At 41.3% G+C, this 23,041-nt stretch overlaps 1 long non-coding RNA gene across 2 annotated transcripts in view; it reads left to right on the forward strand.

Annotated features, from left to right (window-relative positions):
- Positions 1-1,767: 1,767 nt before the first annotated feature.
- Positions 1,768-23,041, forward strand: part of LOC134478212 (uncharacterized) — a 50,412-nt gene continuing 29,138 nt past the window's right edge. The window contains exons 1-2 of one of the 2 annotated variants that reach the window (XR_010050699.1): positions 1,768-1,955; positions 2,186-2,268. This is a non-coding gene — a long non-coding RNA (uncharacterized LOC134478212). The remainder of the gene's footprint in view (positions 1,956-2,185; positions 2,269-23,041) is intronic. The other variant, XR_010050698.1, reaches the window with a different exon arrangement.

The raw sequence follows: 23,041 nt of genomic DNA on the forward strand, positions 1-23,041 counted from the left end.
TCATTTATTTCCCATTTCACTAACTTCCAATTAACAGTGGGATACGGACTCCTCGGAGGGCAGCGTTAGCATCACTTTGGAATTGCAAAAGGAGACGTGGCCGTCGACGGTGCTCTCCAGCTACAAAGGCACTCGTCTATCACTGGGCACTGTAACCAACAATCTTTCTCCCTGGAAGACAGATACTTTTGAGACCTCGCATCCCTCTTTACAAACCTGCGCGGGACTCTGGGGAGGGGAGACTTGGGTGGGAGACGCTTCTCTTCTGCACAGCCGGGCGGACTGCCAAGGCGCAGGCTGCGCGTCCCAGCCATTTCCTGCCGACCGCGGCGCGCACTCGAGCGGCGTGGAGGAAGTGGGACTTCTTTCCCCGGCGTAGCCTCCACGGTGGGCAGGGAAAAGTCCCTGTGGCGTGGCCGGGATCCGGCCGGGCCCAGCAAGCGCGGGATCCCGCTCCCCGCCAGCACTCCTCTGGCCGCACCCCAAGCCGAGGCGCGCGTTCCTGGTCCGCGCGTCCGGGAGGCGGGGAGAGGGGTCCCCGGGGCAGCGGAGCGCTCCAACTCCAGCGCCAGGCCGAGCCGGGAGGACTCGGTCCCCGGAGTCGCGGCGTCCTGCGCAGAAGCGAGCGCACTTGAACCCGCGCGGCTGGTGACCGGCGCCATCCGAGTGCACCCGCGCCCCGCGCGCAGATGGACCTCAACGTCGCTGGCTCTTCGGTCTCTAGGCGGGACGGCCAGGCGCCCGCCTGGGGAGGGAGTCATCACCAGGTTCCCCGGGGGTCTAGCTTTGCCCCGGGACAGCGCCTTCCTCTCCAGCGCTCCCCATCTGAAAGCAGGGACCAAGCGCTGCCTGCGGCAAGGCTCGACTTACACTTCATTTTCTTCCGATTTGGAAAAATGTCACAGGAGAGGGGGAGGGGGCAGTTCACTGTAAAAATGACTTCGAGGGGGGATCGGGCGAGGCGCTCGCGGGACTCGGGGCGGCGTGGGCGCCCCGGCGTGGATTCCCGGTCTCGCAGCGCGCCCTAGTGGACACCCTGCCCCTCGCCGCCTCCCCCCGGACGTCCGCGCCTCTCCTGGCGCACGTTACAATCTGCGATATATTATTTCTTCCAAAGTATTGACTGTGTGAGATTTCGGTAACCCCGGAGCTCTTGTCTGTAATCAGCACATTTATTCACATTTAGGGGAAAAAATCCGAATTAAATCCCCGTGACCCTGGATTGGGTTACAGTGTCATTTTCCCTGGATCCTCTTTTAAATCCACTCCACACTGCTTCTCTGTCTATTACATGCTAATTTAATTTTACTGTGGACGATATTTTCAGCATTTGCTGAGGACAGTAAATTTTGTAGTTTATGTTATTTCACTTTTTATGACTTTTTAACACTTAATAAAATTTTATTAGAGCACTTTTGTGTTTACAAGGCCACAAAACTCTTGGCAGGTTGTCAGAAGTCCTTTTTATTATGATCCTACTGATATACTGCGAGTAATGAAATAATCATGTCCAGAAATGTATCAAAGGCCAGAGGGATTATCCCACTTAATAGCTCCACAGATGCACCCAGAAGGATGCGGACGCGGGCAGGACGCGCTGAGAGACTGGGAGAGGAAGGAGGCAGCCCCCGCTCCTTTCTTTACCATTTTGGTTGCTTTCCTAAAAGGCTACATCCAGGGTCATGTGACTTTTCGCGGTCTCAATAAAAAAAAGAACTTATTCTATTGCAAAATGTGCTTTTCTTTTTATTCTCCTTGTGCGGGCATCTAAGGCTGTGCGTAGTGGCAGTGGGGGCTGGCTCAGCCCTTCCGTTGTCAGTCACTTTCCTCTTTTCTAAGTGTAATTTTGTGCCATTTAAGCAGGCGGTGGAGACACTGGTGTTGAGCGTGAGACTTCTTCGGCCCACACTGAAGGCACCAGAAGGGACCCAGGAGGTCGGGCTCCGTGTTTAAAGGTTCTTTCTTCTCTTGCCTGTACCACTTTTGCTCTTGTTTGGTTTGGTTTGGTTTGGTTTTTGCAAAACAGGGAACAGTGATCTGAGGACTCCGCTTCCTGCCTTGTACCAGAGAGCCGCATGCATTTATGTTGTTTAGATTTGTTTTTATTTTCTAAGACTTGTAATAAGGAGGACTGAGATGCTGCAGCTTTTATTTCTTTTTACAGAATTCCTTTTTTTCTAAATAGATGCACAATCATGTAGCACAGTGATGTTAAGTCCATTCTTGCTGCAAAAGAAGGCCATTGTACTTCCTGACCCCGAAATCAAGGTGGGTGGCTTTGTTTTATAATTAAATTTTCTGTCTGTAGCCTTATGGTTCTCTGTTATTTCCTAAATAGTGTGCCAGAGTGATAACAGAGATGAGGAATGGACTCATAAATGGAGTGATTTTGAGATGACTGTTGCTATATCCATAACACGTGCTCTCCTAAACTTTGGCTTTGGAGGACTTTGGTGATTTTTCCACAAGTGTGCACGCATGTGTGCATCTGTGTGTGTGTGTGTGTGTGTGTGTGTGTGAGCCTCTGTGTACACATGTGCATATGTGCATGTGTGTGTGTGCGTGTGCGTGTGTGTGTGTGTGTGTGTGTCCCAACACATCACACTGGGATTTTGTAATCTATCATTGTTTAACAAATCCCTGGGAAGTACCAGCCTCTCCCCGGAGGGCCTCCTTCACACATATGTGTGAGCTGGTGTGTACTGGTGTGTACATGAAGCTGCTCTTGATGCTTTTGGATTTTAACTTCAAGGGAGTGATTTTGGTATGAACACTAAGCACCCTGTCTGGTATCTGCTGTGTGCCTGTGATGGTCTAGGTTTTAAAAAGAATATAATGAAAGATTGGTCCCATCCCTTAAAAGATTTATGTGCTGAAACTTATTTTTTGTAGGTCATTTTTCTTTTTATGATATTTTCCATTTGCAAATATAAAATAGGTGTTTTGTTTTATTTTGCTTTGTTTTCTCTCTTTGTCAAATTCTTTCTCAAACAGTGGAAGAGCTAGGAGAGGAGGTGACATTAGGCTCTGAGTAACACTCTTCCACTACTGCTGACTTGTGTTCTTTATTTATTTATTTATTTATTTTTGCAAGAGGCAGAGGACAAGATTCAGACTGTGGTCCTCTGAATTTCAGTGTTTTCCATATGGAGATTTGTGCCCAAGTATAGGAATCAAGAAGAAAATATTTATTTTCATTCTGCTATAAAGCAACAGTTCAATTTTGTAAGTAATTTAGGGCTAGGACAATTTCAATAATACTTCAAAGCCTACAGTAGGTTGCAAGTTAAAAAGCTTGTCTTTTTAGATTATGGGAAGCAACCTCCCATTAGGTAGGTATTTCTAATGCACCTGATTGTTTGTAATTCTTACTCAAAAGAGAGATTGGCTTAAACATAATAGCTGATGTCACAGTCGATGAAAGGCCTACCTTATGTTCACAGAAACATTTCAGTCCCTTCTGAAGACTTCAGTATGGAAAGAGTGAAGCCCTGATCCTATCGACCAGGGAACGAATCATAGAAAAGCAGAGAGGAACTAAGCTAGGGGTCTGAAGAGTCCTCATCAGATGAAGTGCTGTCAGAGAGCAGGAGGTGTAGGGTTTTGGCGGGGGGGGGGGGGGGGGGTGTCCAGGGTCATTCTGCTGATTCTAATTCAATTCTGTTGTGTGTTGCTTGCATTGCTCCTGTGGCCTTGGACAAGTCACTTAACCTCTCTGTGCTTAGTTTGTTCATGTGTAAAATGAGGTTAATGTCAGTAGTTCCCTCCTACTTTTGTTAAAGGTAAAAATACTAATTCCTGTGAAATGCTTGAAACAGCTCCCAAGTGCTCCTCATAGCAAACCCAGCAAACTGTTGCATCCACCACTTGCCTCAGGGCTTGGCGCATGGTAAACTGATAGAAACTTGTTGCGTGAGTGCTGAATGCTATTTCCTTGACTGCTTGCGCTGGTTCAGGTATGGCTCACGGGTCAATAATGAAGGCCATGTCAGTCTCGGGTATGGACTTGACTCTGCTGACAGTGGACAGCATGCAGGACAGCTTGGGTCCAGCTTCTGTTTTACTTCTGTGATTTCTAAAGGGTCTCTTCAACTGGTAATTGGGTTATTACTTTTCTTAGAAAATACAGTCTAAGTTTTATCTGAGTCCCCATATTACTCATCATATGGGTAACAGATAATTGATAATCTAATGTGCTTCATGAATCAGAGCACTCTGGTATAACCTATTGTTCAATGCATGGTAGTTCCAGGCAATACGCTAAATTCTGTGCATTCCTTGTTTGCATCCCAATAGTGACTCTTCACATAGGCAGTTACCGCGATTACTATTTTAAAGGTAAAGAATAAAAGGTTTATAGAAGTCAAAGTCGCACAGCTGGTAGGAAACATCTAGAAGTTTAACCTAGTCTATGGGAAGGTAAGGCTTGTGCAGTTGGCGCCGTTCCACACTGCCTCCCACCATTTGGCTTTCTGGAGCTCCTAATCAATTTGGTCATGTATAATTATTATGTAAATAATAATAGAATGTAAATGATTGTGGCTGAGACCTAAGTCTATTATCCCTGAAATGTTTGGAATCTTGACCAGTGATTGGAATGCAGTTGGCCCATGTTGCAGGCCTAGCTTGTCCCATCCCACTACTGCAAGCAGATTCTTGGATACAGCCAGTGGGGAATTCAGAGTGCCTAACCTACTTTGGAAAAATATGATTAAGCTGAACATACTTCAACTAGTCTTAAAACACCCAGAGAATGGACTTACATGGTGATTAAAGGCTAAAAAATCAGAGCCCATGCAAGTGGCTGGCAGAGCAGTTTTTTTTTCCTCTTAACCAAAGGCTCTTTAGAAACTTCAAAGATGGTCATTCTGCCAAGATATGTGACAAGTGTCCTGGGTATTACAGGGAATGCAGAACAGTCCAAGACAATATGGAGGCCTGGATAGATGTACAAGGTTTAGTGCATAAATGAAAGTAATAATGCAGGAGCCTCAGCTTAACCATACAACTAATTCTGTACCCTGGAAATAAATCATACAGAACTCTCAAAGAGGAAACCAAAGAGCCAAGGGTTTAGGGAATGTTTAACACTCCCCCCCCCCCAAAAAAAACCTCCATTCAAGTTAGCTTCTGTAAGTGGATGGTGGAAAGATGAGAGCCAGAGGCAGCTGCCTGAAAAATTCTGCACTTTTCCTGAGAAGACAAGGCGCCATCTCAGGTGGAGGGAGACAGCCACAGACAGAACATTAGGATTAATCTTTGGCTCATGACTTTGTAACTGTCACTGCTAGGAAAGAGGAAGGCAAAAAAGGGAGAAGATGAGGGCTACTGCCTAAGAACTCATGATTCCACAGAGCCCGGCTCACTTAGAAATCCAGAAGAAGCAGACTGTAAGCCAGGAGCCAAGGGCAGTGCCAGGGTGGGGTGGCCTTGCTGAGACACAGACGCGTTTGCCAGTGCTCTGACGCACGCGCTACCAGCCCTTGATTCAACCTTTCTGTCTCATCTCCGGGTTTTCCTTTTTGAGCTAGAAAACTAATCAGATGTTTAATACATATTTATGAAGTTGAAATTAAAAATATATATTTAGAGTTAGTTTTTAGTGCTTTACTATGAAATGGGGATAAACATTTTTAAATAAGAACTTATCTTGATGAATAACAAGAGAAAACTAAAAATGTAACATCTGAGGCTAAATTCAATCTCACCAAAATAAAACTACTGTGCATGCTGTATACATTAAAACTGAGTTTAGAAATCTCTAGAAAGAACTTAGGGAAGAGATGCTCACCTCATATTGTAGCAGACAGAATTTTAAGCCATCGAAACTTTTAAGGATTTTGAGCTATTTTCTTCATGTTTGACTTGCCTTTCTTTCTGTGTCTGCGGATTTTCCAAGTCAAAGTTTATTGGTGTAATAGGTATTGAAGGATAGTGCATCTCTCTGGAAAAGGTCTGAGTACTTTTTGATTATTTGATGGAAAGAATGCATGCTTTTCCTTTTTATACCTCTTTCCAACCAACTGCTCTGATATAAATAAAATCTTTAAAAACATATTCACCCTTTTTAAGCTAACACCAAATGTGGTCTTTAGCAATTGCTGAAAAGACATTATGAATGAAATGGTATCTTAACTCCACGCTAGTCTCCAGATCAGCTCTTATTCTCTAAAGTTTCAGTAATACAGTGACCAGCAAGGCCAAAATGCAAAACCATGGCCAACAAAGCAGAGAGCACCAGCGAGCTTCCAGGACAGGAAACCACTGGAATCTGGTTGCTAGGAGACACTTGTCTTTCCCTGGCAGCAGGAAGATGTCCTTGAGCATGGCTTCCCCTGTAGTTGCCTTTGGACAAGCCGTGAATCAGTCTGTCCTCGCTAGTACTGTCCTCCCAGCAGGGCCAGCCAGCCCACATTACAGGTACCATCAAGGGACAATAGTGGGTCCTGTTTCCATGGAAAGTTTTTCAACAATTTGTTTTTCTGATGTACTTTTCTGAAATCAATAAATGATATATTTATTTTGAGTTATGAGAATAGGAAAAATAGCTACCTATATGGTGTTTGTACCTGTAAGAATGTTACAAAATAAAATCACATGCTAAATGAGATGAACAAGGGTTCTAGGGAGGGGGAAGGGAGAAGACAATTAGTTAATGGTAATTAAAAGGAATTTCACAGGGGAGAGAGAGCACTAGAGCTAAGGGATTCACTTAGGGATTATGGTTCTGGCAGCAGGCGCTCTCTGGAGGCGGTGAGCTTGGCTTCCATACTCGGAGAGGCACCCCCAGGACCTAGGATTGTACCTAGCAACCAGCAGGAGCTCCAGTAAAGGGGCTCACGAGAAGGCAGGTGGTGAAAGATGGGAGGGCACGGTTGGTTCTTCAGGGAAGAGCCAGGTGGAAGAATGTGCAGTGGTAAAGGCTGGCTTTATTTACCGGAGTGTCTGTTGCAGAAAATGATGAGAAATGAGGTGGGCCAGACAAGGCACCGAAAGTTACGAAAGTGCTGCAAAACCAAACCGAAAATGTCTTCGCAAGTTCAGGAACCACCGTGAGGTTCCTAGCCTGGAAAAGATCAATGCTTTATGGTTAACAAATGCTCTTTCAAATACATTATCTCTTAAATATGTGCAGTTTATTACATATTATTGTAATTCCATAAAGCTGTTACAAATCCATCATCCCAGTACAGGCTCAATATTTGATGCAATGGACCTTATTATTATTTCATTTTTCCAGATGAGGAAACCGAGACCGAAAGTGACAGGTGTGTGGCTCGCTATAGTTATGTTTTGATGACAAGTCAAGGTTTCCAGGTCTTCTGCTTCCACATGTCTCATCTGCTCCATGTTGGAAGCAGCCCTCTACTGAGGGACTTGGGACAAAAAGAGCTTGGGGTTGGAGCAGCTGGCTGGGGAGGTGGTGGCAGATGGCTGTAGGGGCCCTCAGGGCTGATGTGGGGGTTAACAAGGAAGATGAGGCAGCAGCTTTCCTTTTTTCCTTGACCTTTGCTTCCTGCCTGTGCTTAACCACCCTTTCTCCACCATTCTTTCTTCTTTTGTGCTAATGTCTCAGATGACTAAGTGACTTCTCACTAAGATTTCTGGGACTCCTTAGCAGTTTTTGGACACTGATGTACCTAAGAGAGGAAAGGTGACATCTTCAGGATCTGAAACATCACACTGGTGGCCCTTCTCTGGATAGAAAAGGAGAGCACGATGGATGAGATTTGTAGTCCATAACATATTCCCAAACTCTGGGCATGGTGACTCACACCCATAATCCCTGATACGTAGGAGGCTGAGGCAGTAGGCTCACAAGTTCAAGGTCAGTTGGGGTAATTTAGTGATAGTGCGTCAAAACTAAAAAAAACCCCTAAAATAAAAATTTTTTAAAAAGGGTTGAGTGTGTAGCTCAATACCAGAGCACTTGCTTAACATGCCTGAGGTCCTAGGCTCAGCTGCCAATACATACACACTCACACACTCAGGTTCACCTGCACGCATTCTATGCTTGCTCTATTGTTCATTCTATGAACAATACGTAGGAACGTTGCATTTAAATACGTGTTTAAAAGATCATCTTCCAGTCTTGGTTTCAGAATCATGCATCCAACTTTGATGTGTGTAAGCAAGATCATTTAGATTTCAACTGGAATATTAAATGGCCTAAACTATGCTTCTAACAAGACCACTTTGAAGAGCCAGTAAGTATAGAGAGTGCATTCGGGACTTTGGAGGCAGATGCCTCTGGAGTTGTAATCTACATTTTGCTTTGTACTCAGTGTTATTTAGTCTCTAGCCTCACTTTTGTCAACTGTGAAATGGGAATAATGAGTCCTCTTTAAAGATTTCTTGTGACAATCACATAACAATGAAAGCCATTGAACACAGTGCCAGGCATACTTCACCCCTTCACCATGGCAGCCACCAGCATCTACATCCACGACACTGCCTGAGACACTTTGTCCTAGCTCATGGCATTAAGAAAAAGTTTTCTTTTTTTGTCTTTTGAACACATTATTTCATTTTTTATCAGTATATATTTGCAACACAAGATGATCCTGTTCCCTGCAGGGAGTTGGTACACTTGCATAATGCACCTTCTTTTCTTTTATCATCCTCTTCCTCACCCTTTCCTACCTTCTCCTCCTTCCATCCTTAGTCTTCTTCCCTTTTGCAAAACATTGACCTCCCTATTTCCTATTATCCATCTTTTATTTTGCTGTTTATGTTTTTTTTTTCAATCTAAGAGAAGCCATTCAATATTTAAGGTTGCTTTTTTTAGCTACTGGGTGTCAGCAAGACTGAAACTTATATTCATGGTGCTACAACTCCAGCAATTGCATTTCCTGTAAAAGCCTTGTTAGTTCAACTCACGTGTATAGACCTACTCAGTAAAAGATACAGAAGAGTCTTAGGAAGTGTTTTCTGACTGATTATAGGAGATGGACACCAGATCCCAAGCAACTGTATTTTCTCCCATTGCTTCCAGTGAGGAATCTTTATCTCAGGACTGGAGTGACGTGTTGATAAGCAGGTGGTCCTGGGAGCATGGACTATTAGCTCATCCTCCCAGTCATTTCAGAATTCCTTTTCATTGTACTGCAAAGCATCTGGCTTGAAAAAGAAAACCTAGTTAACTAGTTCTTTTTAAAATTTTTTCCACTGACTTTCTCTCTATACTTTCCCATTGACCGACTAGATGGACCCAACTAATCAGCTTTACCTGGCAGAATTTGGGTGACAGAACTCTTGGTTAATGTTCCTTTTGTTTTCAAAAGCTCCACCAGCTGTCCTGTAGAGGACGTATTTGACAATCTCTGATCCCTCCCCTGGAATTACTGATTCTCATAGTTCATTCTGAACCCCAGATTGCATCACGGGCGAAGAGGAGGTCTAGAACGTTTGTATTAAGCAGTTGGAAAAGTGGTAGGTTGGGATGGAAGACAAGCAAACAGTGAGGAGATGGAGCAGCCTGCCAGAGCAAACCACAGTTTTAGGGCAGCAAGACGTACACAACTGGAAACACGAGATCTCTCCTTAAAAACAGGGTCAGCTATGCATACACCCTTTATTCTTTTAGTAGTATTTGGAAAGTAAAAATTTTTTATGTATTAGGCTTGTATTTTACTTTATTGGGAAAGGTTCTTCTTTTAGATTCTACTAAGAATATTGGTTCTAATAGTAATTTTCAACAGGTTGCAAGATCCTGTTAAAGGCACATTACTTCAGAGCCCTTCCTCTGAGATTCAGATCGCCCATTTTCGAGGTCATGTTGAACCATTGATGCCTGCATGTCTTGAGACATCTCTCCCCGGGATCAGGCTGGTGTACTTCTCCCAACGAACTTAGCCCAGGAAGCCCATCCTAAATTAATCTCAGCCTAGACCACCAGACCTGTGTCTGAGAAACTTTTTCCCCCCAGTACACATTTTGCCATCCATCCATCCATCCATCCATCCATCCATCCATCCATCCATCTGTTCATCCATCTATCCCTTCTTCTATTCACCTATTCCTCAACGAATATCCTCATGCAGGTTGTAGACCACACCACTTCATCTCTAAAGGATAACCATTGAAGAACATTTGTTCAAGAAATGAATGAACCATTGTCATATGCCTACTGTGTATTGATACAGGAAGCATTGATATACCAAAAGACAGATCCTGCTTCCCTGTGTTCACTACTGTTTTCCAGGTTGTCTCTGTCCCCATAAGAAAAAATAGATTTCAAGGCTGCTAATGCCCTTTTTATATTCATTGGACTGGCCGGTTCAGTAACAGACAGTGTAATATGCTAAAACAGATGCCCAGAACCCTTCTGAGGGAATCAAAAAAGTGACCAAAAAAAGCCAGCTTCTCTTCAGGTCGACACTGAGCATTTCTTCCTGAAGTGTACAAACACACGAGGCACTGATAGCTAGAAGAGGCTTTGGGGACACTGAGCTTACTACGCTGTTTCCTACAGGCCTCCTCAGTTTCTAAACCCATCTGTAAGATGTTATTGTATTTGGCTTTTTAAAGTCACATTTTTCAAGCAACAATTAAATAGTGCTTCTTAGGATGTTTGGAGCCGTTTGGCTGCTTCTCTCACCCCTGCTGCTTTACTTGGTCAGCACAATTTCTGGTAGTGTTGCTTTCGGGAAAGGATATCCAGTGCTTCTGTTTGGGATGTTGCTTCATGTGTCCACGCAAAGCAAATGCGGGTGTCAGACCAGCCCAGGCTGTCAGACCAGCCGCACAGCAAGGTCTCCATGTTCACAGAAACTACCTTGAAAGGCATCTGGTTTTGACATTTTTTGGAAAAGGCTGAGGCTTCAAAATGGGCTTGGAGCTGACTGGCACAGACGTGTACAAGAGGCAAATGTCACAAAAAGAAATGCATCTGAAGTATTAAGTCTAAGCCTTTTTTGTAAAACTTCACAGAAAGGGGTTTACCAAAAAAGGCATGCTTTTTAATTACTCCAAGAGCAACTGCAAATTAGTTCATGGTGGTGAGAAAATCCACCACTGCTCACTAAAAGCATAAATATGTGAGATATAGTATTACTTTGCCAAAATTTTTAATATCATCAGGCAGTTTCACAAAGTAAGACATTTTTATTGAGCTTTCTCCAAATTCTTTATAGTATTTGGATTAGAATGGCTGATTCTTGTGGTGGCTGAATAATCACAAATGCACGTCAAGTCAAATCTGGTTATGCATAAGAAAAGTATTTCAAGACAATAGAGAATGTTTGAAAATGAGGAAATGAAGGGCTGCATATCTAGATAAGTTAAGAAATGTTATATAATCTATTAAGAAAGCTCACTGACATTATTTCCAAAACACATTCACGAACAAAAATTTTCATGCAGGTTATTACTTTAATGATAATTAAAGCAAATTTCCTTTATCTTTGAATTTTAATGTGCTTCCCTAAGGTAATCTTTGATTAAGGAGGAAGTACGACAAATGTAATATAGACTTAGCCAAATTATTAACTTTCCATATTCTACAATAAAGTAGTTTCTATTAGCATCTTATTTGCCTCCATCATCTAAAACTTCTAAATATACTAAAGGCTTCAGTGATGGATTCTTGTTTGGCACTGGTGTCAAAACATTTCCTGCTGGGCCCTCAACCACTAACAAGCTTTTTGTTTGGGAGGGTTAGAGGGAGAGGGGTAAAGAAGGGGTTGAGTTGGCCAACTCTTGACATCTGAAATCTTTATCAGTCACAGCGACGTTTGTGGCGCTTGTTGATTCGTGGTATTGTTGTTTATCCGTATATCATTCACTCGGACTCACTGTTTAGATACAGACATCTCAGGACCATCTGCAGTCTTGTTGGGTAGTTGTAGCAGCCCTGCCAGACATCTGGTTGTCAGTTATAATTGCATCCTGGCTCCCGAAGTTGTCACATACTCCTGATCCCCTTTGAACATACTACTGGGATTCACCACAGTTTCAGGCCATTGATGTGAGAGACTGCTTTAGTCTACTTGGAAACAAGATTTATGAAATGAAGAAGGCTATCCACTTTGCCGAAGGGTGGCTGTTTTTGTCTGCGTTGGGTTTAACGATATAGCAGTTTCCTCTGAAGCCTGTGTAACTCACTCTTTGAACACAGAGAGAAATAGTACATCCGAAAATTATTTCCATGGTGTTGCCATGTTTACTGTTTCCTGTTGTCTTTGCCTGAAAGTATCTTAACAAAAATTAGGGTTGTGCATAAAAACATTTGAGGCAGGGGATGAAAGGAGTTGTTATTATGTTTCCCTTCCAGGTTAATGTGGTGGCCTTTGATTTAAGCACTATAGACTCAGGACAGGATATGACACCAATTAAAAACATGAAACTTAATTTTTGGAGTGAACACTCACATAATCCTTCTTCTGGTATCTGGTTGAAGGCTACTGACATGACATCTATTTTTCAGTCGCAATCTGAAATTTATTGAGTTGGCTTTATTTAAGGAACAAGGAGAGCAACTGTGAGTACACCTAACGACCTAGCAATGGCTCAGAATTATAAAGGAACCTGGCTTTTACCTGGTAACTGTCAGCACAAGGCCAAGTACACACGAAAACTCACTCCATGAAACTGGATCCACTCATCTTGGGTGAGGGTAGATTTTAATTTCAGAACAAGTCAATTATTTTTACCTCGGAAAAGTACAACAAGGCAATTGTTTTACTAACAACCTCTTCTTGGCCTTAAACTTTAAATTGCATTTTTCCTATAGAGAGTTTTAATAATCACTGAAAACCAAGTTTAATAGCAATCACAAAATTATACATAAGCTGTTTCAAAAAGATGAAAAGTAATGTGTTGAGACTTTTTTAAATTATAAAATTAAATATGAGCAACTATTTTCAATGCAAAGGAATTAAAATGAAGGCATGCAACACGGAGTGAACCGGGTTGACCGCTCCATCTTTTCATGTTGACACCTTGTTTAAGTCCAGCTAATGATCCTATGAAAAAAGTATTAGTGGTTTCAGTTCAGCCCCTGGTGGTCTATGTCACATATTGCATGACCTGCTGGTGGGTCCTCCAGGGCTATTTCTCATTTACAGACAGTGGCCTTTTATAATTCTGTCTGGAAGTGGAGGCGGTGTGCAGGGAGGGTGTCCTGTTTTAACCCATTTATTATGCACTTGAAAACAGTGAAAATGTTTATAGAAAGAAGTCAAATTAAATTTTGTAAGACACTTCAGTATGTTTGCATGTTCAAATTTGAACCTACCACTCTATATGATGCTCGACTCATTATGTGTAAAACCAAAAGGTCGCTTATGTCTTCCACTCCAAGTGGAAAATTACCCCAGACTGCAGTTTTTCTAGCCACGAGCATTCTCATTTCCCATGTGCAGTTGGTTAGCTCCTCACTCTATCCCCAAGGAATCTGTGTGAGTCTGAAATACTGCAGAAAAATGAGAATTTCCACACTTAAAAGAGCCAAGGCAGCATTTGTAATGATTGCGAATAAGAGCAGAAGACATGGAAGAGGAGGGAAAGGTTGGTCTTGTTTTCTTCCTCCCTGTAAAAATTGACAGTGTAGGGTGCCCACGTGAGAGTTGAATGTGGGTTTGATTTTAATTTTTTACAAGATAATAGGAGGGGGAAAAAGCCATGCCAACTCTCTTAAATATCCTAACTCAAAGCTGCAAGCAGCGACTGCTAAAATGAAAGGAATCACCAACGCCAAATCATTACACAGCTTCGTGAACTGCTAGAAGCAGTTTCCAGGAACTGCATTTTACTTAGGTTTGCTTTCACTCTGAGCTTGAGTGTTAATTTTTGACTAGTCCTTTCTATCCTTTTGTCAAATGTGCACAGTCGATCATTTCAGCATCTCACACACACACACACAAGCTCACACACGCTCTATGTATTTAAAGAAAAAAAATATCTCTAGCTACTTGCTAACAGTGTTTTAAAAAGCAGTTGGATATTAGTAATAGAGAATAAAATACTCTCAAAGACAACTCTCGTGGGCACAATGTGTTAACTGTGCTCTGGCCACCATTTCATTGTGTACGAGCAGACAGCAAAATGGTGGTTGCAGTATTTTGTTGTATAAGGGCTCCTCCGCGTTCAGCCTCCGATCACAAAACCAGTTTGTACACCAATAGAAAAGTCAGGTTTCTCAAGTCTGGGCTCTGATTAAATAAATCACATACACACACATCTTCTACTTACTGCTTTCTAAGTGCAAAATTGTAGATAAGTAAAGTAAGTACAGAGAGAGCAAATGCTGGTTAGAATTTTAAAATGTAACAGAAATGATATTTCAGTTAAACACGTAACTCCACGGTGTTGCTGAATGTACGTGTTATTAATAGACCTTCCAATGTCACAGTTAGTAAGCTGCCTTAAGAAAAGATCCAAGACAGAGTTAGCACAGGGAATGTGAATGTTTTACTTGTGAATAAACGATCTTTCCAGATCAAGGTTGAGGTCATTGGCAAGCTAGTTTAGGTGAGCTCATTCCATAGCTATTTGTACATGCAAATCGAGGTTCTAATATTTTTAACATATTACTTGCCTTTTGTTTTTGAGAAGATTTTGATTAATTTTTTTAAAACCTAATATTAAAAGAATTAAACAATGCACCTTTGTTAATTGTGTACCGTTTTGATCAGCTCCTAAACATAACTAAGGCTAAGATATATTTTGACTTACCCTTAACCGGACCTCAAGTTGAAGAGAGATGAATTTGACTAAGAGAGGAATTTGACACTGCCCTGTACTGCCTACAGCTGAATTATCACTTTCTTTTGTTTAAAGAAAATGCTTTCTTCTCAGTGAGGTATATATTTTAAGAGGATAGAAAACCGAGGGTTATAGCACATAGTATTCGGTGGGTTTTTTCTTTCTGACTGCAGTTGTCAAATGTTTGAGATTATAAAAATGATAGTGCTACATAAAATAGACCTGCAGCAACACTGTTTATGGCACACACAACAATATTATTTTCTGCTATTTGGTGTGCAGAAGTTGTAAATAGGAAAATGTGTAAGCTATTAAATCTAGTAGCAATAGGACTCTTAAAGCAAGGTTTATTACAGCAATGCCTGAAAAGCTTTACTTTTTTATTTCTCTGTGTTAAGTTTTCGTGTTTGCAACAGTATTTTAGCTGTAGAGCTATTTATCAGGCAGTGTCTTGGAAAAAGAGGAAATAGACAGATGTCCATAAACAAAGGGCTCCACCTGGTGGTAGAGAGAAGGTATGAAATGCTGACGAGAACTAATGCAGTAAAGGCAAACAGATGGAAGGGCCGCCCTGTACGTGTGTATGTGCGTGTGCGTGCGTGCGTGCGTGCGTGTGTGTGTGTGTGTGTGTGTGTGTGCGCGCGCGCGCATATTTATTTGAAGTAAAGAGAATAACACCATTCCTAGCACTGCATTCCAGTGTTATAGCTTCCTACACAATATCATTTGATTACTTCTTTTAAATTCAATCCTTTCAATACATTTATAAATGATTTCATCTACTGCATTGATAAATCATTTTTTTCCCAAATAATGAATATACATCTGAACAGTTACTAAGGTATGGCCTTGACAGATTTTAAGGGCAATAAAAGGCAAACCACTCATATCATCAGGTCATCTTATTTTGAAGTCAAATGCCATCTAGCAGACAAATTTAAACAAAGGAAGCAAGGACAGCAACACGAAGGTGCTCTCCGGGTGGGTGGCTTTGTGCTCACCTCGGCAGGAGGACGTGGGAGGAAGTGACGGGAGCTCAGACAGAGCAGGGGCAAAATGGCTTCAAATCTATGACTAAGGAACAGAAAACTGTTCATTTTTAAATGTCATCTGTGGCTGAAGTTTGAAGGATTGCAATCTTCGTATTGTGACTCTTCCGTCTTTTAAACTCTAAAATTAGGCCAGGAATTACATATATCAAACGCTTTGCAAAATGTAAAATAGGCACGGCCGTTTACGGCTGTCTACGTAAGGTGGAAATTAAATCTGCAGCCTCCAATAAAATTGTATTTCTGTAATAAAACTGCTGCACCTTGACTCTAGACTACATTGAATCCCAAATTAAACACCCCATTTACTGTACTGTAACAAGCAAAAAGAGTTTGCTACACTGAGCAATGTTACAGACGGGAAAATCCTATTCTATTTCACTTTCCCACCGATACAGAGGACACCAAAGCAGGCTTGCTCCCTATCTCTTATTTCTTTAGAATCCAATTATTTCTTTAAAATGTAAAGTGTGAAAGAAAGAAAGAAAGAAACCCAGTAGGATTTGTCTTTCATTGCTCACATTTATATTTCCTCCTAAATTATATAAATCAGCTTAAGTGGTTAGCCCTAAAAAAGTCAATCAAGTAGGATATTTACTACAAAATGTCCTACTGCATTTCCTGGATAATTCAGGCTCATAAGCAGAAACAGCTGGTGTGCTAAAGGCTAGGTACATTTCTTTATTCATTGTATATAATGTAGACAGTTTTCCTATAGCGCACATCCACGTGTACAGCACCAGGATCTATGAAAGTTTTAAACTGGGAATCACAAGCAGTGGTACAGAAGAATTAAACGGGCTGTTATTTTAGGCGATCTAATGGTATAGGTTGTTTTTCCCCATCATGCAATGGCCCGGTCACCACTGGCTTCTGCCGTTTGTAAAGTGCGTTTATTGGAAAGGGAAAATCAGAGGAAGAGGAGCAGGGAGGAGGGATCTTGGAGTTGCAGTCCTAGCACCTTTCCAGCAGCCAGCAGCGCTGGGAGCTGTCTCCGCCTCCGCCTCCCTGGGCTCGGCCACGTCCCCCTCTAGTGGACTGCGCTGGAAGTGTCCTCTTCTGACTCGCCTGCTGCTCTTCCCATCATAAATATGATCCCCTCCCCCCCCCAGGAGACTGCGGATATTATTAACCTTCAAGCGCGATCCAGCGAGATGAATGTTAATCATGAAGGAATTTCTAATCAAGTTTAATGGTGTAGGACACAGAGAAGTTGTGTTAGCAGTTTCAATCCTACTAAAAAATGCTAATTGTTAGGTTTTGTGCGGTAGGTGAAGATAACACGGAAATGAAAGTGGCCTCAGCCTCTGGGTTGGAAAATCATTCCCAATAATTTTGAGGTAAATATGGGGGGGGGAGTCCTTAGTGTGAATGACTGGCCAGAGGCTAATTTATTGGGAGATTTGAGCCTTGATGCCTACTCAGGGGAAGAAAAGATCATTCTCTGCTGCCAGGAACTCTCTCAGTGTGAGAAGCCAAGAGAAGTCTCCTACCTGGGACAAGCAGGAGCCCACCCAGGGCACATGGAGGTTATGCAGTGGACCACCAACCTTCTGAGTGCCTGCGGCCTTTCACACTCCCCTCTGTGCTGCTTTGTCACGTTTGCCAACATGTAAAGGTAATTTTTTTAAAAAGCAGACATTGCATCCTGACCTAGGAATCACAGTAACAGCATTTAGGAGTCTTGGCTGAGGACCAAGAGAAACACCACTTTTGTCTTCCTCCGTCTGTCTCTTTCATTAATCCATTACCTGTGCCCTGGGGTAGGGCCCCCCACTGTTCCCCAGCTTCAGTTCTGTGAATCTTGCAACGCTGGCGTCTCAGTACTTAACTTGCCTTGCTGGTTGACTTCTGGGTATCTGAGATGGGGCTCTTGTGGGGCCGATGCATCTAAAGGCAGAGAGTGAGCAAAGTCTTCAGAGTATATTTTTACTTAACGTCGATTACTTGAAATTTTATAACTTTTACTAGCTTGCCCCATTGTTGCCTTCTCATGAATCAGTGCATTTTGCTGCAGTGCAGTTTACCAGTTGATGGTAGATCTTGAATAACATCCCAGTATTTTTGTAATCCACATATGTAGTCTCAAATTTGGAAAGCATCTAAGTGCTAAAAGAAAACTATAAAAAAATCCTTTAGGATATGAACCTACACAGAAATGGACTGTTTTACCTCTAGTGTCTCAGCTTTTGTAAGTGCTTTTTTGTCATTCTGTTTTTCTTTTTATAGAGTCCTACAAAAGCTATCCAAGGTAGAGGAGATATAAATGATTTCTAGTGGCAACATGAGATATACTACCAGTGACCAACATTATTTTCCCATCAATAATGATTATTATACTAATTAGTCCAAGCATTGCACCTATGCAAAACCCTCATCCCTATTTTACAGATGAAGTAACTGAGACAACAAAGGTTAATTGCTTGCCAAGAGCCAGGTAGCAACGTGGTGAGTACCATGATTTGAATCTCACCTTCTGCTTCTTTAGCAATGTAGCAATTACGTCTCTCTTCAAAAAAGGGAAATTAGTTATTGCTTGTTTCTCAGGAGACTGGTATTGATGAAGAATGGAAGAAAGAGATCACATATTATTGGTTGTGAAATTGTAGAATCTTCTTTCTATTCATCACAGTTTTTACTGTATTTTCTGAGTTGTAGTGACTTTAGTATCTTAAAGCTGCACAGATAAATTATTAGCAAAATCAACAATCATCCATGGAAATGAGGAGATGGTAATTAGAGGTGGGACAGATCCCAGCCTTTGTTTGAAGATAAATTCTATGAAACACCTAATTCTTTTCATTTTTTTACAGACCATGTGAGATTTCTCCCCCACCCAAATGTTTCAGAGAAAACTGCAGTTGTATATTAAGAGGCAGTTTTGCATGCGTGTGTTCAGAGAACAATGTGGAGAATTTATCCCTTGGGATGGGGAAAAAAAAAAAAACCCTCAGCAACAACAAACTTGAAAACAGATGGTTCTGTAATAGTTTGATAAGAATGCAAACAGTAAAATATCTTTGTTGACTTGTTTCTTAGTAATCAGTAATAATTAGTTGTTGTCTAGAGATAAGTTACAGATTTTAGAGGCATGGCCACGAACAGCCTCTGCAAAGTGAAACTAAATGTCTGGCAGTGGTGAGGGCTTAGTGGGATCACTGCTGAACCTTCCTCATTGCTGCTCTCTTGATTGATACGAAGGAATGAACCCTGTGGAGAGGATGATTATTGCATTCTTTGTTGTTTCTTTTGTCAAAATTTGATTTAGGACAGTTAGATGGGTTCATTGGTAAAAGAATTCCTTACAGCTTGGAGCGCTAAGGCTATCTGCCTTTCTTTCCTTCCTTCCTTCCTTTCTACCTCCCTCACTCCCTCTCTTCCTCCCTTCCTCGTCTCTCTTTTTGTAGGTTTTATTATTCTAGATAAAGGTAAAATATTTTTTTTGCTTTGGAATCTGGACTGCTGTTTCCATAAACTTGTGGTGTGTCTATAAATTCATTATATTTATCTAAAACTTTCTTTCCTGATGATTACTTACATTCAGTAAGAGTTGAATGACTGCTTCCCATTTGCTTAGCCCTGTGCTAGGCTCTGGGTTACAAAGATGAATCATAGACTTTCTTTGGAGCCCTTCGTGTAGCTGGAGAGGCCGGCACTGAAGTGCTGATAAGCAGGCAAAGTACTATGGAGAGGAATGAGAAGACTTGTGGATTCCTCAGAAGAGCAGAGACCTTTACAATGGAGGTAGCTGATTCCATATAACAAGTGCTAGGTACAGGGACTACCTGGCCTGCAACTCTTAAATCCTGAATGGAAATAAAAATTCAAGCTGCTGGCCACTACACTGGGTGAGATACTTTTGTACCATCATATGTTTGGGCAGCATGTAGATAAGATCACGATTCTGTCATGATCCAGGGTCTGGAGAGGTACCCTTTTTGCAATAGAAAATAGACTGCATTGCTCCATGGCAACATGCATTTGGAAAGAGCAGATGCTTATATAGTAAGTAATTCAGCTATCAGAAAACAGTTGTTAATAAAATAAATGGATGCAAATACTACATCTACCATATATCTCAGCAGCCCATAATGTTTCTTTTATTTTACGATATTCAAAAAGTGCTTACTATGTGCAGACTTTCTCGTAGGCATGTGAACTACCAGAGCAAATACTGTGTGTAAACTCCCCTTGTAGCACATAAATCTGATGGAGAAGGACTATATCAAATGGATAATTTCTAAATCGTTCATTAATTAAAATGCAACAAATACTGTTGCAACCATTAGTGTTTGTTTTCTGTTCTTTCTCTGGTGACAGCATTTTGACTTTGATCTGAAGACTCATCCTCTCTGCTCATTACATACAATCTTCTTGAAATTGTAAAACAAGGTGCCCTGGCCCTCACCTGTGATCCAAGCTGGGCCAATTAGTTGCTGTTTTCCAGTAATGAACATTCTCAGTCTCTCTATAGTTCCACAGTTTAACTATCTTGAAAGTTTGTAATGGACTGGTCTTTAGCTTTTCCTTTTGAGAATTTAACCCTAGCTCTTTGCAACCAATTTTTAAAGTTTGCTCGTTTCAACTGTTTGCAACCAGTTACAGTGTTCATAGCATTACCTAAAATCCAGGATTCAAATAAAAAGTAAATTAAATTGTGGTATGATTTTGATGGGCTTTTGGAGTTTAGGAATAGAAATTCCATCTGATTGTGATGCCTGGAACATTGTATTTTGAATAGCATGAGTTTGGTGACAGAAGATTCCATCTTTCTGTATCTGCAATAAATAACATTTTCATAACAATAATATCAGAAGCCATAATATTTGTAAAACAGCTTGAAAATATGATAGTTGTAAAAGCTACTCCTTGAGAGAAGTCCAGAGATGGTTAGGTATGTTAACTTTCTTCTCCAAGAGTATTAAGATCAGTAATTATTTCCTTAAGCTGCTAGATCCAAAAATGGAGGTGTAGATAAATCATTTGAAGTTATAGCTTCTCAACTGAAGAGCTGAAAACTCACAAATTAACCCACATTTAGAAGACATAAAGAGAGAAGGAAAGCACAAAAATGAATAAAATTTCATCTTTCATGGAGTGAAGTCTAGCTTCTGATTACTTGAGGTGAAAATGTCAAGAATGAGAAACATAGGCATGGTGTTTATTTAGAACTGAAAGATAGGTATTGGTATAGCAATTACTTAGCATTAAAGTAGAAACCACTGGAAGAACAAAAACACAAATTTGTTAACAGTGACTTCCTTTAGAGGATAGTTGGTGGTGGAAGAAAGTATACACAGAGAATATAATTTGAGATAAACTGGACTGCGAAAATCTGGCATTTCTGAAGTCTTGTGTGCTTAACCTTACGTTGGCATTAGAAAAGCAGTATTAAGTAGTATTAAGCCAGTAACATTGGCTGTGTTAAGACAGTATCACTGCAACTGGAAAATAATCTTGTGTATGATTCATCAGAGGTCAGGCATTTTTTAAAATGTTATACTGTAACTGAAAATACGTGTGTGAAAACTGCAAAGAATCCACATATAGAAAGAGAGCCGTGATGACAGGAATTGGAGACGAAGCTCACAGGAAAGGAGGGAGGTTGTTTATCCTGGAGCAGAGAAGGTTGAAGGAAGACAAATTTAACATCCTCTGGACAGTGAGGTGGAACCGTAGAGAACACTGGCCAGATTTCTCTATGTCCTTGAATCAAGCAGAAAAAATGGGTTTAGACTGAGGAGAGAGTCTGTTTTTAAGACCCAGGAAGACTTTTTGAAGTATGTGACTGAGTTTAGGAACAGGCTGTCCCAGAAACTTTGAGAATACTAGAAATAAGATAGAGCTGTTCAATTTCAAAACAAAGACTAATCCAGACCTGACGCTTCATAGAATATAGCAAGCAAACTCGATAGAAATTTGTGAATTTACATAGGGAGAAAGTTTAGTGATAAGATAGTCTAAATACTGAGTCCCACTGGGGCTGCAAGTCCCAGGTAATATCTCATTGGGGAAATCAATATTCACATATTTTTCCTCTGGAATACTGTATTAATGACTGGTTCTCTTAAAATATATATACATACATGTGTACATATTACTTTATATATCATATTTTAAAAGAAATGTTAGGTTTATAGGAATAGATATATCAAACTTCTAGTTTGCATCATCATTAAAAGATTTATGGCTTGTTTTACTAACAAAAGAGTAATGTTTTAAGAGGTGAAAACTACTAAAGCACAGAAGGCACAAGCAATACAATGTTTTTCTTTTCCCCTTCTCATTAAAAAGTAAGCCAGTTAACAAAACACACAAACAGATTTGGCCATGCTGTATCCTGATAGCAGTCATGTTGCTCAGTGGGTTTCCTTCACAGGAATTTGCTTCCTTGGGATTGTCCTTTTAAGAACATTGTAAGAGTACATGATCAGCTCTCCTCACTGCAACTTTCCTATTTGTGGGTACTTAGGTACTGAAGCAATTATGAGAAATGTAATCATGGAATATTGACTTACTTGGCACCCAAATCAGGGCCACACCCTCTGGAAAGTTGGCTGAATAATTTGTGTCGCGGTAGCTGCAGTCTTGGCACATGTAATTAAAAGATTAAAATTAACACCAGGGTGTTGGTTCAGGCATTGTATTTAACACCTGGATCTCTTTCTTCAGCTCTGGGCTTTGGATCTGTAGAAGAACTCTATATACCCGGGACTCATGGTGACCTGACATTTGGTGTAGGAGGGCAGGGAGGAAGGGAGTTAGGGGAAATGAGTGTTGGTTCTGTAACCAACAGTGCTGGTCCTAGGAAGGTAACAGGGCTCAAAAATTTTTGAAAATTGAAGCTCAGGCTGGTCCCAGGAGGTGGGAGGTCCTTAACTAGTTGGAGCTTCCTACCTAAGCGAAGACTTCAGTTGTGCACTTGTTGGGTCTCAAATCACTGCAGTTCTTACTCATCACCTCTTCTGTTCTTGAACTCTTGAATCAGGTGGATGCTCTGGAAAAATACTCTCTTTCTCTATATCCCGTCCTCTTGGTAGAAAGGATATGTGGAGCTATAGTCCTTCTCCTTCATTCAGATGCTGCTCCAACAAGCATCTGATTATAAATCATTCTGCCCCTTGTGCTTTGCTGGTTGCAGTGGCTGGACTCACCTCTGCCATGAGCGCATGCATGAGGATTATACAATGGCTGGTTGGCTCTGCACACTAAGCTTAAAGAAGTTCAGAGCCAAAAGGAAGTATTAAGGATGTTTTAAGCTCTTAAACTTTTAATTAGCAGATGAA

The sequence above is a fragment of the Cavia porcellus genome, unplaced genomic scaffold (assembly GCF_034190915.1).
Source record: "Cavia porcellus strain 051 isolate PalLab524CR breed Dunkin Hartley unplaced genomic scaffold, mCavPor4.1 scaffold_12, whole genome shotgun sequence".
Taxonomy (NCBI): Eukaryota; Metazoa; Chordata; class Mammalia; order Rodentia; family Caviidae; genus Cavia; species Cavia porcellus.